Genomic DNA, 15191 nt, shown 5'->3' with positions numbered 1-15191 from the left:
TATTTCTAGATGGGACGGCCAAGGATTGGTTTTCTTCAAAAGTAATTACAATCGGCCTAGATGTAAATTTTGACACATGGAAAAAAGCATTCCTGGATAGTTTTCGGGAAACAGGTTGGTACAAAGACAGAGAGGCATATTCTTTTCGTTACATTGGGGGCAGCTGGATAGACTATCCTTTACGGAAAGAGAATTTATTAGTCAACATACGAGAAAACTTCCCAACGGATATACTAATTGGCTTGATTGTGACCGACTTACCAATAACAATACAAGATAAGATAGAAAAAACAAAGATTACATCAATGGAGGATTTGTTAACAGAATTACGTAAATTGGAGAGCTCAGTACAAAAAAGAAAAACAAATACAAAAACAAATCCAGGAACCCAAAATCTCAGTCAAAAAAACCACACACAGTTATTCAATACGGAAAGGAAACCGTACTCATTTTGCGACAGAAAAGGTTTCCCGGGAAGATTTCACCCGGAAGCATTATGTAGATTGAAACAGAAAGAACAAAGTGAACAACCGAAGAATATCAAGACAGTAAATAATGTAACGGTCCAAGACACACTGAACGAAACTATAACTGATCAAAAAAACTAGTTTTGCCGCCACTGATAACATTAGAGGAATTTCTTAATAACGATAGGATACAAGGGATTTACGATCCAGGTGCGAATGTAACTCTTCTAAATTCGAAGATTACAAAAAAATGGGTCTGAGTACACAAGAAGATAGAATTACCTTCAGAACCGTCGGTGGCAGGATAAACTTCACAGGGAGATTATCGACTAAAATGAAAATTCATAAAATAGAAAAAACAGTAGAAGTCTTCGTTGTTGATGATGAAAACTTCGAGTATGATATTCTACTGGGTCTCGACACAATAAAGAACTTCTGTCTGAAACAGGACTACGACCTAAAAATTTACCAGAAAATAAATTTGGAAAATAAAGAAGATGAAATTAAATATTCTAACACCAACACAGAAACTCAAGAATATTTAGTTAATTTTAATGAAGGCATTCCTATCGAGCAATTCAAAGCAAAACTAAATCATCTACCTGAAGAAAAAAAGGAGAGGATTCAAAATCTGATAGACAAATACGAAACGATCTTTGCAAGAAACAAATTTGATGTAGGTAAAGTTAAAGATCACGAAGCACATATAAAACTCATGGAACATAAATTTATAGCAAAAAAGCCATACCGATGTCCCATAGTGAATCAAAAAGAGATAGAATTCCAAATAAAAGAACTACTAAAAACAGGACTGATTGAAGAATCATGCTCTCCTTTTGCAGCTCCAGTTACTCTAGCGTACAAACGAGAAGAAGGGACCAAAACAAGAATGTGTATCGATTTTCGAGAGCTAAACAAATTACTTATGTCAGAACCTCAACCGTTTCCCTTAATAGAGGAGATTATAGCTAAAACACGAGATTCAGAATGGTTCACTACACTGGACATAAATTCCGCCTTCTGGGCAATTCCTCTGAAAGCTAAAGACAGGTACAAGACTGCATTCGTGACGCAGGAGGGCCACTGGCAGTGGAAAAGTTTACCATTCGGCCTAAAGACATCTCCCGCAATATTCCAACGAATCCTAAGCAATATAATTCGAAGAAATAATCTAAACTCCTTTTGTATAAACTACATTGACGATATTCTTGTTTTCTCTAGATCTTTTGAAGAGCATATGGAACATCTGGGGAGACTATCAGAGGCCATCTGTAAAGAAGGATTTCGCTTAAAATTTGTCAAATGTAATTTTGCGAAAAGCGAAGCAAAATATCTCGGTCATGTAATATCGAAGAACACTGTACGCCCATTAAAAGACAACTTAAGGTCGATTCAAGAATTTCCAACACCAGACACTCGAAAGAAAATTCGCCAATTCCTTGGGAAAATAAACTTCTATCACAAATATATTGAGGACTCCGCACGACTTTTGGAACCACTACATAACCTACTTAGGAAGGATACCCCCTTTTCATGGTCACAAGATTGCGAGAGAGCATTTACGAAAGCAAGAATCTATTGGGCTCACAACCAATATTAGCAATCTATGATGTGAACGCGCCAACAATTATCTATACGGACGCTAGCATGGACGGTATTGGAGCAGTACTAAAACAAAAACAACCAGATGGTGAACTAAAACCAGTAGCTTTTTTTTCAAAGAAGCTAAACAAATACCAAAAGAAGAAAAAAGCTATATTTTTGGAATGTCTAGCCATACAGGAAGCTATCAAATATTGGCAGTACTGGCTTATCGGAAGAAAATTTTTGGTTATAACCGACCATAAACCACTGGAAGGCCAGAATATTCGATCAAGAACGGATGAAGAATTGGGGGATATGATGCATTTCCTATCCCAATTCGACTTTCAGATTAAATACGAACCTGGAAAGGGAAATGTAGAAGCGGACTGTCTTTCACGTAATCCAATTCTCCCAAACTTAGATAATGTAGAAGAATGTATAAAAACAGTAAACTTCATTACAGTTGAAAATATAAAACAGGACCAAAGTACAAACAAAGATTTCCAAGAAAATTCAAAGAAGATACTTCTCGAAAACGGAATATTTTACAAATTAAAGGGTAATAAAAAACGAATAATAATTTCAGAAGAATTCGGAAAACAACTAATATCGAATATCCACAAAGATTATGGACACATTTGTAAAAGCAAAATTATAGACAAGCTAAAACACTCGTATTATTTACCGAATATAGAAAAGACAACGTCTTAAAGTGTCTCTCCAACGCGATATCCTCCTCCACTTTACCAGTTTTCAAGGCGTGATACTTTTTGCGAATCGAATTGCTCGTTTTCGCAATTTGATTTGCTATCCTCTCGCGCTCTCTAATCTCCTCGCTGCTGTCCATGTTGCGATAATGTTGTTCGTCGACAACAACTAACCACGTTTCGGTATCACAAAGTTGTTAAATCCTTTTCTGTATCGGCCGTTCGAAAGCGCGCTGTCCATGTCTCGCGTACGTCTGACAAAGATAAAAGCAGTCGACGCATGGAAAGTCATCGCTTTCATCACTTTCATAGTCCGGTACCCACAAGCGATTATTGTCAAGCGTCACTTCTTCTTGCTCACTGTTATGAAAAAATAAAAATGTTCACGTCGCGAAAGTTAATGTTTGTTTCGACGGTTCGCAATTCGTCTCGAATTCGCGATGTAGTAGAAATACGGAGCGAGAAAATGGGCTGGGCCGCGCTGTTGAACGGATAGCGGTTCGATTTTCGCGTCAGCGACGCTCTCCGTCGGCTCCTCTTTCTTCACCGCGGTCAAGCTCGAGTTGTCGACGATCTTTTTCAGCGGCCCGATGAGAGGTTTAAAGTGCATGTCCAACTCAATGTCCTTCTTAATCTTACCGGTCTTCAAAGCGCGAGGTTTCTTGCGAATTGAATTACTCATTTTTGCAATATCTTTCACGATTTTCTCGCGCTCGCGAATATTCTCACTCCCGTCGATCGCAGCCATCGCGAAGAAAAAACAAAGCAGAGTGTCGATCTCTCTCTGTAACGCTAACGTTGTTCAATCGACGCGTCGACAACAACTAACCACGTTTCGGTATCGCAAAGTCGTTAAATCCTTTTCTGTATCGACCATTCGAAATCGCGCTGTCCTTGTCTATCACCACGAATCCATACTTTTGTTGCCAACACGTATGACATAATTTACTGAAATCATCGTAAGACATATCTGTGTTTACGTGATCGTTGTATATGTGTTTCAGATTGGTACCATCCTGTTTAAACATAATCAATAAATTCGCGTTGTCGCGTATAAGATGCTTCGGTATCTTTGCATACGTCTGACAAAGATAGAAAGAGTCAACGTCCGCGTGCCGGCCCATTGCAAAGTATTCTCTCATCGTATCCTGCTTGTCGCACGCCACGTCATCAAAGATAAAAATAGAATTCGGGAGCGCCTCGCTCGGCGGAATGACGTCACTGTTATTCGAGAACGTAAAGTAGCCAATCTCTTCTATCGGTGTTAGTATATTCTCCGAATATCGATATTTCGGTTGTTGCAACGATTTCGAGTACACATACACGTTCTCGAAACGTACACCGTGCGGACTTTCCAGCAAGCTTATCAAGACGTTTGTCTTGCCGCAATTCGACGGACCGCAGATGATACTGCGTATAGAAATCGGTAGCATGCCTCCATGTTTGCGTACCTCTTTCGTTAACGGCATCCTATCGTCAAAGTTTGTCACTTTGATCGTCCGCGATTGTCGTACGAACCGCATTTTACCTCCCCTTCACAACGAATGAATAACAATATCGAGAAAGCTGGCTTATTTATAGAGACGCGTAGAGCTGAGATGCTCAGTCGTTAAAATGTTTTTGCTCGTGTCGGATAACAGCGATATTTACGATTTAACCGCCGAGCAGTTAAAGTATATACCAAAGGTCATTCTACTGCGACAGTTTTATAATCACATAGATTATTTGTGGGATAAGCTTCCCGAACATATCAAGGCAGATTCGGAGGTTCAGCAATATCGGCGCTGTTTAATACATTATAATTTGCCGTGTCAGCAAACGCACATCGACGGTCCGCCGCCGTTGATAAAAAACTGCGGCGAATGCCGCCGAAGATAGGTCAAGGTCTGCTGAATCGCGCGATAAACGGGCTTCCGATCGAATTACACATCCCCGGCTATCAATTTTGCGGACCGGGAACTTTAGAAACACGATTGGCAAGAGGTGATCGGGGTATTAATCCATTGGACGCAGCGTGTCGCGAGCACGACATAGCCTACTCGCGTAGCAACGATCTCGCAGAACGACACGTGGCAGACAATATACTCGCCGCGGAAGCGTGAAAACGTATCACCGCGAACGATTCGACTTTCGGAGAAAGAGCTACAGCCGTCTGGGCGGCCATGAAGGCTAAAACGAAACTCGGTATGGGTTTGAAAACGAAGAAAAAGAAGAAGACCAAGCGAATACTTCCGGTAGCGAAACGCGGCGGTATCCTACCGATCCTGCCGTTATTAGGGGTTCTCGGCTCGTTGGTCGGCGGAGCGGCGGGAGTCGCAAAGGCCGTGAATGATAACAAAGCCGCGCGACGTCAGCTGGAAGAGATACAACGTCACAATCGCGCCATGGAAGGTCACGGACTTTATCTCGCTCCGTACAAACGCGGACGAGAAGTCTCGAGAAAAAAAAACGTCGAAGAGACGCTAAAAATTCCCAAGGGTGTAACTACCAACGTACAACTGCAACAATTGGCAAAACGTATGCGCATTCCATATTTTAGAGGTATTTTTATGCGCGACTCGTTACCGATCGGCGGTATACGTCGAAACGAGAGCGGTATCGTGAATTTGGATAATACTGAGGGACCGGGTACTCACTGGGTGGCGTACGCGAAGAGGGGAGATCGTGCCATGTATTTCGACAGTTTTGGCAATCTTCGACCACGGAGAGAATTGGCGCAGTATCTAAAGAACAATGTAATAGAGTACAATCGCACGCCTTATCAGCGATACGATCAGAGCAATTGCGGACAGCTGTATCTGCGTTTTCTACAGTCGGTTGACAATCAATTTAAAGACCGGCGTTACGCTGTTTAATCTCAGTATTCATTCAAACATGTCACTGACATTTACGCTCACCGACAAGAACAGCATCCTCGCGGTAAGCTATTTTCCCGCCGTGGATTTGAGCGATGGCGATTACGAGCTCGCTCTAACAGATTTTGAAACCTGTTGAGAATCTAACGCTCGAAAAGTGAAAGCGAGCGTTGGGAATATTCGAGAACGATCGATTTGCTCCAAAACGCGTTTATTTGCCTTCCCCCCGTTTTTTTTTGTGTTTTCGCTCGCGCCCGGACCACAGGTGTACATCGCGTGATCGCACGTACTGCGACCAATAGTCTGGTCGCTCGACGATTTGGAGCCAATCAGCGTTTCTCACGTCTCGAAATTCCTCGCGGAAAAGTTCGGAGCTCTGGCCGCGATCGCTTCGCGGCCGGGAGCTCAGTGAGCCATCACAAATCGTACGCGACACTTGTGTTTGTCGACATCGAGAATACGGAGTCGAATCGTAGCGAGTACGAAAGTGCGAAATAGCGAGTGCGATATTACCACACGAATAGTCTGACATTGTAACCAGCTTTGAATAAAGTGACTCTTGTCTCGTTTTAAGCGAGATAATGACTATTTTCTGTGCTCTCCTCGGCGCGGCGCGCGAAAACCTCGAGCGGTCCACTAACATTTAATGGTCTTTTGAGCCGGATTGTGATAAATAAAAGACCGGCATAGACAGTTCGACCGCCTCAATAGTGGTTGTGCTGCTCCGAGACAGACGGACCGTCGCGCCCGCTCGACTCGCTCGCAAACGGAGTTCGCCGTTGCGAACCGTCGCACATTGAATGTGATCGGACAGATATTCCCGGTTCATTGGGTACTCCGCGATACGCGTTCTCGACTCCGCGGCTCACTCTGCACATTGAGCGCTCTGCACCCGCTCTCCTAAAGGTGCGTTCGGGGAGACGCTATTAGCGCTACCTAGCGGTACTGGCTGTTCGCGAAGCTCTATGATAGCGCTACCAAACGCTGTCGTGACGTCATTACTGGTAGTATTATACGTCATAACTGCTCGCTACCAACGCTCTTCCTTCCGAAGTAGTGCATTAATAGCGTTAGCGTTTACAGGCTCTATGAACAGCGCAATAGTGAATGGTAGTGAATTGCGGCGTTTGAACCAAAATAGTTTGGCGGCGGCAAAGCTCGCCGATAATTTTCTCTTTCAGCGGCGGCGGAATGGGCGAGTGATAATTTATCGGCGGCGTTATAATACATTTTTTTAAATCCTCCTGACTTAAAATAAAGTTCAATTTTAACTTTTTATAAATAATATGAACAAAAATAGCAAACAATAAATACTCAGCACTTGTTTTCAAAATACGATCACTTTATTAGCATTACTAATCTTTTTTTTACAAAAGAAAAAAAATTTATCTTAAAATGTTATTCCTGACCATCATACGTAGCAAAAATAATATGTAATTCACTGGTATGACCATCAGATATCAGATATGAATAATATAACTTATACTTAATGTAAAACTTATTTTACTGACTTTAAATACATATCTTTTATTAATTTGAAATAATTATCGAGAATAAATAATATTTTATTAGATTTTGATTATTTTAACGAAGAATGTTTTGCTGTGATAAGCAAACCTGCAGAAGAAAATGCGCGTTCAGATGCTAAACTTGTAATCGGTATGGCATAAATGCAGCATACCAATTTGTATAAATTCGGCAGTGACAACTTCATTTTATTCTACCATTGTAGAGGATCTTCGATAATAGATTCTGACATATGTAAATACTTTTTAACTTCGACAAGAATAGGATCTTCAAGAGGAATAACACTTGTATGTTTCGCAGCCAACTCCAATTTTTTAACTCCAGCCAACTCGTAATTTTTTAACTCCAAGAAGCTCACACGATTTATTAAAATAATCTGCTTCTTTTATTAAATGCCATATTATGAAAAAGTAAAACTAAACGTGAGAATCTAACTTATTATATATATCATAAAAATAATAATCTTATATTTGGTGATTAATATAGAAGCTGTTAATCACAATATTAATTACAATAGCTTTAATTACAATATTAAGCCTAGATTTTGTAAATCTAGATGCTGTAAATTACCTAGACTAGGTATTGCTTAAATATATAGTTTATAAAAACTGTAATAAGTTATATATAGCTTAATGGACAAAATTCATGTACACTAATTTTTTTTATTGTATTAAAAGTATAAATTAATTTTATATAGCATATAATCCAAATGGAACCAAATATGGATATATAATTAAAAAATATATTTATTTATATTTCTCATTTTATATAAAAACAATGTCACTCAACTGGACAATAAGTTTTACTAGAATAAAAATATTTGTTAAAATATGATCTAATCTAAAACGTCACTTGTTAATAAATAAAATATAAAAATAATCTAACCTGCTCATTTCTAATATTCAAGGGAACCATTTTGTGGATCATATATATTAAAAATTCCTCAGAAGATTGCTGCTTGTCTGCGAGATATTCAGCAACACCTCTAACACTTTGAAGAGTCGGATCCAGAAATGCTTTGCAAACATGAGTTTCATAAAATAGTTTCTTTAAGTTGTTTTACTACGAATGAATCGTATTCATTTACACACATACTACTCTCAACTTCTGCCCTAAAAATATTAAAAAAGTAATTGATACAGCAGCATCTATTAACTCAGCTTTTCAAATTTGGCGGCGCAGGGGTCTACGAAACGCTACGCTAGTACGCTACTGCTGTTCATGGAGCTCGCATTCGCTAGCGCTATCATGGCTCCATGAACGGAGTTAATAGCGTTAGCGTTGATAGCGCAGTAGCGAGCTTCCCGAACGCACCCTAAATATTGGTGCCCTGTGAAATTGTGAAGTGCTTCGGAGGCTCCTGCGAGACCTCCAGCAACCGTATCATTGCGATACGCATCCGCCGCCCGACCGGCGCCCTGCTTTGCGACGTGCTGTACGTCCCTGCTTCCCGCGAGTATCGCCCTGCTGCTCGCCGCGGAAACGCATAAGAGCGTCCTCGCTCTTCTTGTTCGACCACACGAGCGCTCTGCACCCGCTCGCTTAAAGATCGGTGCCCCCTGTGAAGAAAAAACCCGGTGCTGCCCGGCTTTGACCAGCTCCGGAGGCTCCTGCGTGACCTCCAGCAAACGTATCGTGCTGAGATACGTTCACCGCCGCGCCGCCCGACGGGCGCCCTGCTTTGCGACGTGCCATACGTCCCTGACTCCCGCGAGTATCGCCCTGCTTCTCGCCGCGAAGTCGTTCAAGAGCGTCTTCGCTCTTCGATCCGATTGACACACAGGTGTCAGATCGTTGTCTATAAGATCCAAACATCTCGTTAACATGTCTCTGGATCTCAAGGACCTACTCACCGCCCAAGGCATTACGATTGCCTTGCTCCAGCGGTCAACTTTAGAAAACTTGCCAAGGCTCAGGTCACCCTCCCTAAGTCGAAGGGGAGACTGACGAACCTGGAGGCGCTCTGGGAGAAAACTCAAGCCCTCCATGTCCAGATTCACCAGACGGCTACAGCGGAGGAGAAAAAATCGACCCTCTACTTTCAACAAGAGGAATTTCTTGCCGCCGAGGAAGCCTACTTCGACGCAGCGGACTACCTCCACGAGGTCATCGGTAAATTAAGTAACGACGCCCCGAGCGCGCCGTACAGAGGTAACGAGTCATCTTATCGCGACGCGCACTCCGGCATGTCATTGCATCTGCCTCGTATTTCGCTTCCGACTTTTTCGGGTGCTTTCCCGGAATGGGAAAATTTTCGTGGAATTTTTGAGTCCGTTGTCGACAAAAATGAATCTCTCACGAAAACGCAAAAGTTGCATTACTTAAAGGCGAGCTTCTCCGGCGAGGCTGCCGTGTTAATTAATAATATTCACATCTCTGACGCGAACTACGAGGCAGCGTGGCAAATTCTTCTCGACGAGTACGACAACCGTAACGCGATTATTCACGCGCACATCCATTCGTTCGCCGACTTACCGAAAATGAAAACCGAGAATGTTACCGAATTGAAAAAACTTCGCGATAATGTGTCCGCGGCTCTCGCCGCTTTAACGAATCTCGAGCGTCCCGTCGATACGTGGGACGATCTCTTAGTTTACATCATATCGCAAAAGTTTAGTCCGCGAACGCGCAGTGAATGGAATCTGAATAGGGGCGATACGGATGCGTACCCCACGTATAAGAAGATTTATGCTTTCATGACTACGCATTCGCGGTCTCACGGATTATCCGTCGCAATCTGACTCTGCGTCGAGTAATGCGCGCGGAAATAAAGCTCGTACTTCGATTAATAATGTGTCGCCCGTCACGTGCGTCCGTTGTTCCGGAAACCATAGTCTGACAAAGTGTGATAAACTGAGTTTGCCGATTGAGCAGCGCACTATGGTTTATTTCGATGGATTTCCTGACCAAAACTCAAAATTTGTGCAAGTATTGTGGAAAAATTAATGCAAGTCACCGTTATTAAGGTTTTTGGGATCGCTGATCACGAATCTGATGTCGGATTTGAAGAATTTAAAATGGCAGATCCAATATGGCGCACATTTATTCCAAATTTGTGGAAAAATTAATGCAAGTCACCGTTATTAAGGTTTTTGGGGTCGCTGATCACGAATCTGATGTCGGATTTGAAGAATTCAAGATGGCGGATTCAATATGGCGCACATTTATTCCAAATTTGTGGAAAAATTAATGCAAGTTATCGTTATTAGGGTTTTTGGAGTCGCTGATCACGAATCTGATGTCGGATTTGAAGAATTCAAAGTGGCGAATCCAATATAGCGCACATTTATTCCAAATTTGTGGAAAAATTAATGCAAGTTATCGTTATTAGGGTTTTTGGAGTCGCTGATCACGAATCTGATGTCGGATTTAAAGAATTCAAAATGGCGGATCCAATATGGCGCAAATTTATTCCAAATTTGTGGAAAAATTAATGCAAGTTATCGTTATTAGGATTTTTGGAGTCGCTGATCACAAATCTGATGTTGGATTTGAAAAATTCGAAATGGCGGATCCAAAATGGCGTATATTTATTCAGAACGTTCGAATTAGCTTATAGGGCATACATATCTCAATCTCAAGGCTCGGCTGCACAGTATTATAGTCTGATAAAAATATTTTTCTTTTGCATTATGTATTTGGGTACTTTTTTCTCATTCATTTAGAAATCTCCGGTAAAGGGCCTTAAGGCTCTTCCGTGATGATTTCAAGATGGAGAATAATTATAGCATAGAGATATTTATAGCAATCATCAATTCCTACATTACTTTTATAAAAATAATTTTCAACTAAGAATCCTTTAGTTATAGTCGATATATTCTGTTTTCGCCCAAATAAGACTTCAGGTAACACAGCAATACTGCCCGGCGGATCCGACACGGAATTTTTCATCATGTCCATTCCTGTGGAGAATTCAGTATTGGAGTGACTTTCATTCTCAGAAGGGATAGTGTCACCGTCAAGAGAACACATACTTGAGCCTACTGGCAATCCATCAGCTCTCAGACATATTACTTCTGAAAGGGTGACCTGATGACCTGTTCTACTCAAGCAGTGAGAGCTACCCGCTCCAGGGTCCATGTCGTCAACATTTTTTCCAACTATTTGGGTACTTTTCCTCATTCCCCTCAGTGCTGTCCGTTCATCCAAGATTTCATTGAATGAGGGTTTATTTACAGCACTGGGGCGCTTCCTTATTCTCCATCTTGAAATCATCACGGAAGAGCCTTAAGGCCCTTTACCGGAGATTTCTAAATGAATGAGAAAAAAGTACCCAAATACATAATGCAAAAGAAAAATATTTTTATCAGACTATAATACTGTGCAGCCGAGCCTTGAGATTGAGATATGTATGCCCTATAAGCTAATTCGAACGTTCTGAATAAATATACGCCATTTTGGATCCGCCATTTCGAATTTTTCAAATCCAACATCAGATTTGTGATCAGCGACTCCAAAAATCCTAATAACGATAACTTGCATTAATTTTTCCACAAATTTGGAATAAATTTGCGCCATATTGGATCCGCCATTTTGAATTCTTTAAATCCGACATCAGATTCGTGATCAGCGACTCCAAAAACCCTAATAACGATAACTTGCATTAATTTTTCCACAAATTTGGAATAAATGTGCGCCATATTGGATTCGCCACTTTGAATTCTTCAAATCCGACATCAGATTCGTGATCAGCGACTCCAAAAACCCCAATAACGATAACTTGCATTAATTTTTCCACAAATTTGGAATAAATGTGCGCCATATTGAATCCGCCATCTTGAATTCTTCAAATCCGACATCAGATTCGTGATCAGCGACCCCAAAAATCCTAATAACGATAACTTGCATTAATTTTTCCACAAATTTGGAATAAATTTGCGCCATATTGGATCCGCCATTTTGAATTCTTTAAATCCGACATCAGATTCGTGATCAGCGACTCCAAAAACCCTAATAACGATAACTTGCATTAATTTTTCCACAAATTTGGAATAAATGTGCGCCATATTGAATCCGCCATCTTGAATTCTTCAAATCCGACATCAGATTCGTGATCAGCGACCCCAAAAACCTTAATAACGGTGACTTGCATTAATTTTTCCACAAATTTGGAATAAATGTGCGCCATATTGGATCCGCCATTTTGAATTCTTCAAATCCGACATCAGATTCGTGATCAGCGACCTCAAAAACCCTAATAACAATAACTTTCAATGTTTCAAAAAATTAAGAGAACTTTGATCAAACAGCCGACAAAATAAATCAAAATTCCAAGTGGTCTCGTAATTAAACGTTCGTAACTCAGAGTGCTGCAGGTTACTGCAGCTGCAATTAATCATAATTTTTCTAAAAAAGTGTCTGTTTTTTAATGAAAAAAAGTTTATGTTGAACCAGCTTGAACTTTGCGAGATACAGTCCATTAAAACTTAACAAGTGTGAAAAAACTGATTTTTTTTAAATTATTGTATAATTAACTACATTTTTGAAAGTAAAAAAAAGTGTTACAATTTATGTTAGAACATCTTCAGGCGTCCTCTTGAAAGTATGCACGATTATTTATACAGGGTAGAAAGCAGTGATAGTATACAATATATTTAAAGATATTGTGATTTTGACACATTTTGTACAAAAAGGGAAACAAATCTCTAATTTAAAGTGAGAAAAAAATTATTTTCAAATAATATTATTGCCTCAAAATTGAAACCTAGTCTATTCAATGTGTCTACAACCATATAAAATTACTAGATTGGTCAATTTTAAACCTTTATTTTTGAGACTTTTGGTCAAGAAATCCATCGAAATAAACCATAGTGCAGCGTCGACTCGTCGCGCGTCAGCATAAATGTTGCTTTAACTGTTTGAGGACCGAGCATTATTTAAAGAATTGTCCGAGTAAGGGACGTTGCAATCGATGCCGTCAAGCCCACCATTCGCTGCTTCACAGCGAGGGTACAGCAAATGGTACCAAATGTGAGCTTTCCGCGATTAACTCGTCGTCCTCCGCGCCGTCAGCTGTGTCGGTCGCCGCTGCTCCCGAGCTTCCGGCCGCGCCCTCCGCGTCCGTTCAAACCGTGCATGCTGTTCGAGATGTAACGCAGCCGCCTCATGTACTTCTCGCCACTGCGTATGTTAGTCTAAGTACTGTCGAGGACCGCACATTTAAAATACGTGCACTACTCGATCAGGGGTCGACATACAGTTTCATATCTGAATCGCTTTGTCAGACTATGCGAACCAGGCGTCATCGTGCCGCGTTAAAAATACATTGCTTCGGAGAGAAATTTAATGGAGTCGCGCGATTTCAGGTTAATCTCACACTGAAAAAAAATGCTGCTAAATTAAAAAAAAATGCGGTTGCTTCAATTAAACGTCGATGTCACGGACATCCACAAAAATAAATAGTTCATTTAATAGTATTTGCTATTGATTGTTATTTTAACTATGTATGTTAAAAGAACAATATATAAATTTCAATTAATGATATAGGATATTGCATTAAACGTATATTGAATTGTAAGAACGCTACTAAATTACGAATTGAATTACATTGTAATTAGTTGTTTTATACGTACGATTAATTTAATCATTGTCGCTTGCCCTGAGAATAAAAAAGTGATTATTTTAAAAGCATTTTTATTTGAAATGTATCAGTTCGTTTTAAAATTAAACACAAAATTATTTGATTGAATTCTTCATACAAATGAAGTTATGTTATGTATAATTATATTAAACTTATATATATTTTAATTGATTAAATATGCTATTCAATATACAAATTATACGTTTAGTTTTGTTATACGTACAAGTGATTTAATTATTGTCGCTTGCCCTGAGAATAAAAAAGTGATTGTTTTAAAAGTATTTTTATTTGAAATGTATCAGCTTGTTTTTAAACTAAACACAAAATTATTTGATTACATTTTTCATACAGATGAAGCAACGTTACGTATAATTATATATTAAACTTAAATATATTTTAATTGATTAAATATGTTATTCAATATATAACTTATACGTTTCGCTCAATTATATTAATGATTAAATGAACCATTGATGCTTGCTCTAAGAATAAAAAAATAGTTGTTTTAAAAGCATTTTTATTTGATATATATGAATTTATATTTTATTGGACTGGATATATTATTCAATATACAAATTTTACGTTTAGTTGTGTTATACGTACGATTGATTTAATTATTGTCGCTTGCCCTGAGAATAAAAAAATGATTGTTTTAAAAGTATTTTTATTTGAAATGTATCAGTTTGTTTTTAAACTAAACACAAAATTATTTGATTACATTTTTCATACAGATGAAGCTACGTTACATATAATTATATATTAAACTTAAATATATTTTAATTGATTAAATATGTTATTCAATATATAACTTATACGTTTCGCTCAATTATATTAATAATTAAATGAACCATTGATGCTTGCTCTAAGAATAAAAAAATAGTTGTTTTAAAAGCATTTTTATTTGACATATATCAATTTATATTTTATTGGACTGGATATATTATTCAACAGACAAGTTATACGTTTCAATGGATTATATTTACGTTTGAATGAACCGCTGATGCTTGCTCTAAGAATAAAAAAATAGTTGTTTTAAAAGCATTTTTATTTGATATATATTAATTTATATTTTATTGGACTGGATATATTATTCAACAGACAAGTTATACGTTTCGATGGATTATATTTACGTTTGAATGAATCACTGATGCTTGCTCTAAGAATAAGAAAACTGTTGTTTTAAAAGCAAGTGAATTTATTTAGATTATTTAATATTGTTGTCGAAATTGTATATTGCGTTGTTTGTAACACAATTCCTAGTTGCAACTATTGTTCATGTTATCACATTATAATAATGTGATGTTAAAACTGCTATCATATTCTGTTGCTTTAATTACATGTGTAATTCGCATAATTATTAATGTCTACTAATATGATTACCAAATAACATGACAGTATGTTTGAAACATACAATCGCAACTGTTGTTTTTAATAGATGTAGAATTCATAAAAGCTATTTTTGTTTTTTTTC

This window comes from Temnothorax longispinosus, unplaced genomic scaffold, assembly GCF_030848805.1.
Source record: "Temnothorax longispinosus isolate EJ_2023e unplaced genomic scaffold, Tlon_JGU_v1 HiC_scaffold_24, whole genome shotgun sequence".
NCBI lineage: Eukaryota > Metazoa > Arthropoda > Insecta > Hymenoptera > Formicidae > Temnothorax > Temnothorax longispinosus.
The sequence above is the reverse complement of the archived record's forward strand: the minus strand, read 5'-3'. Positions refer to the sequence as shown.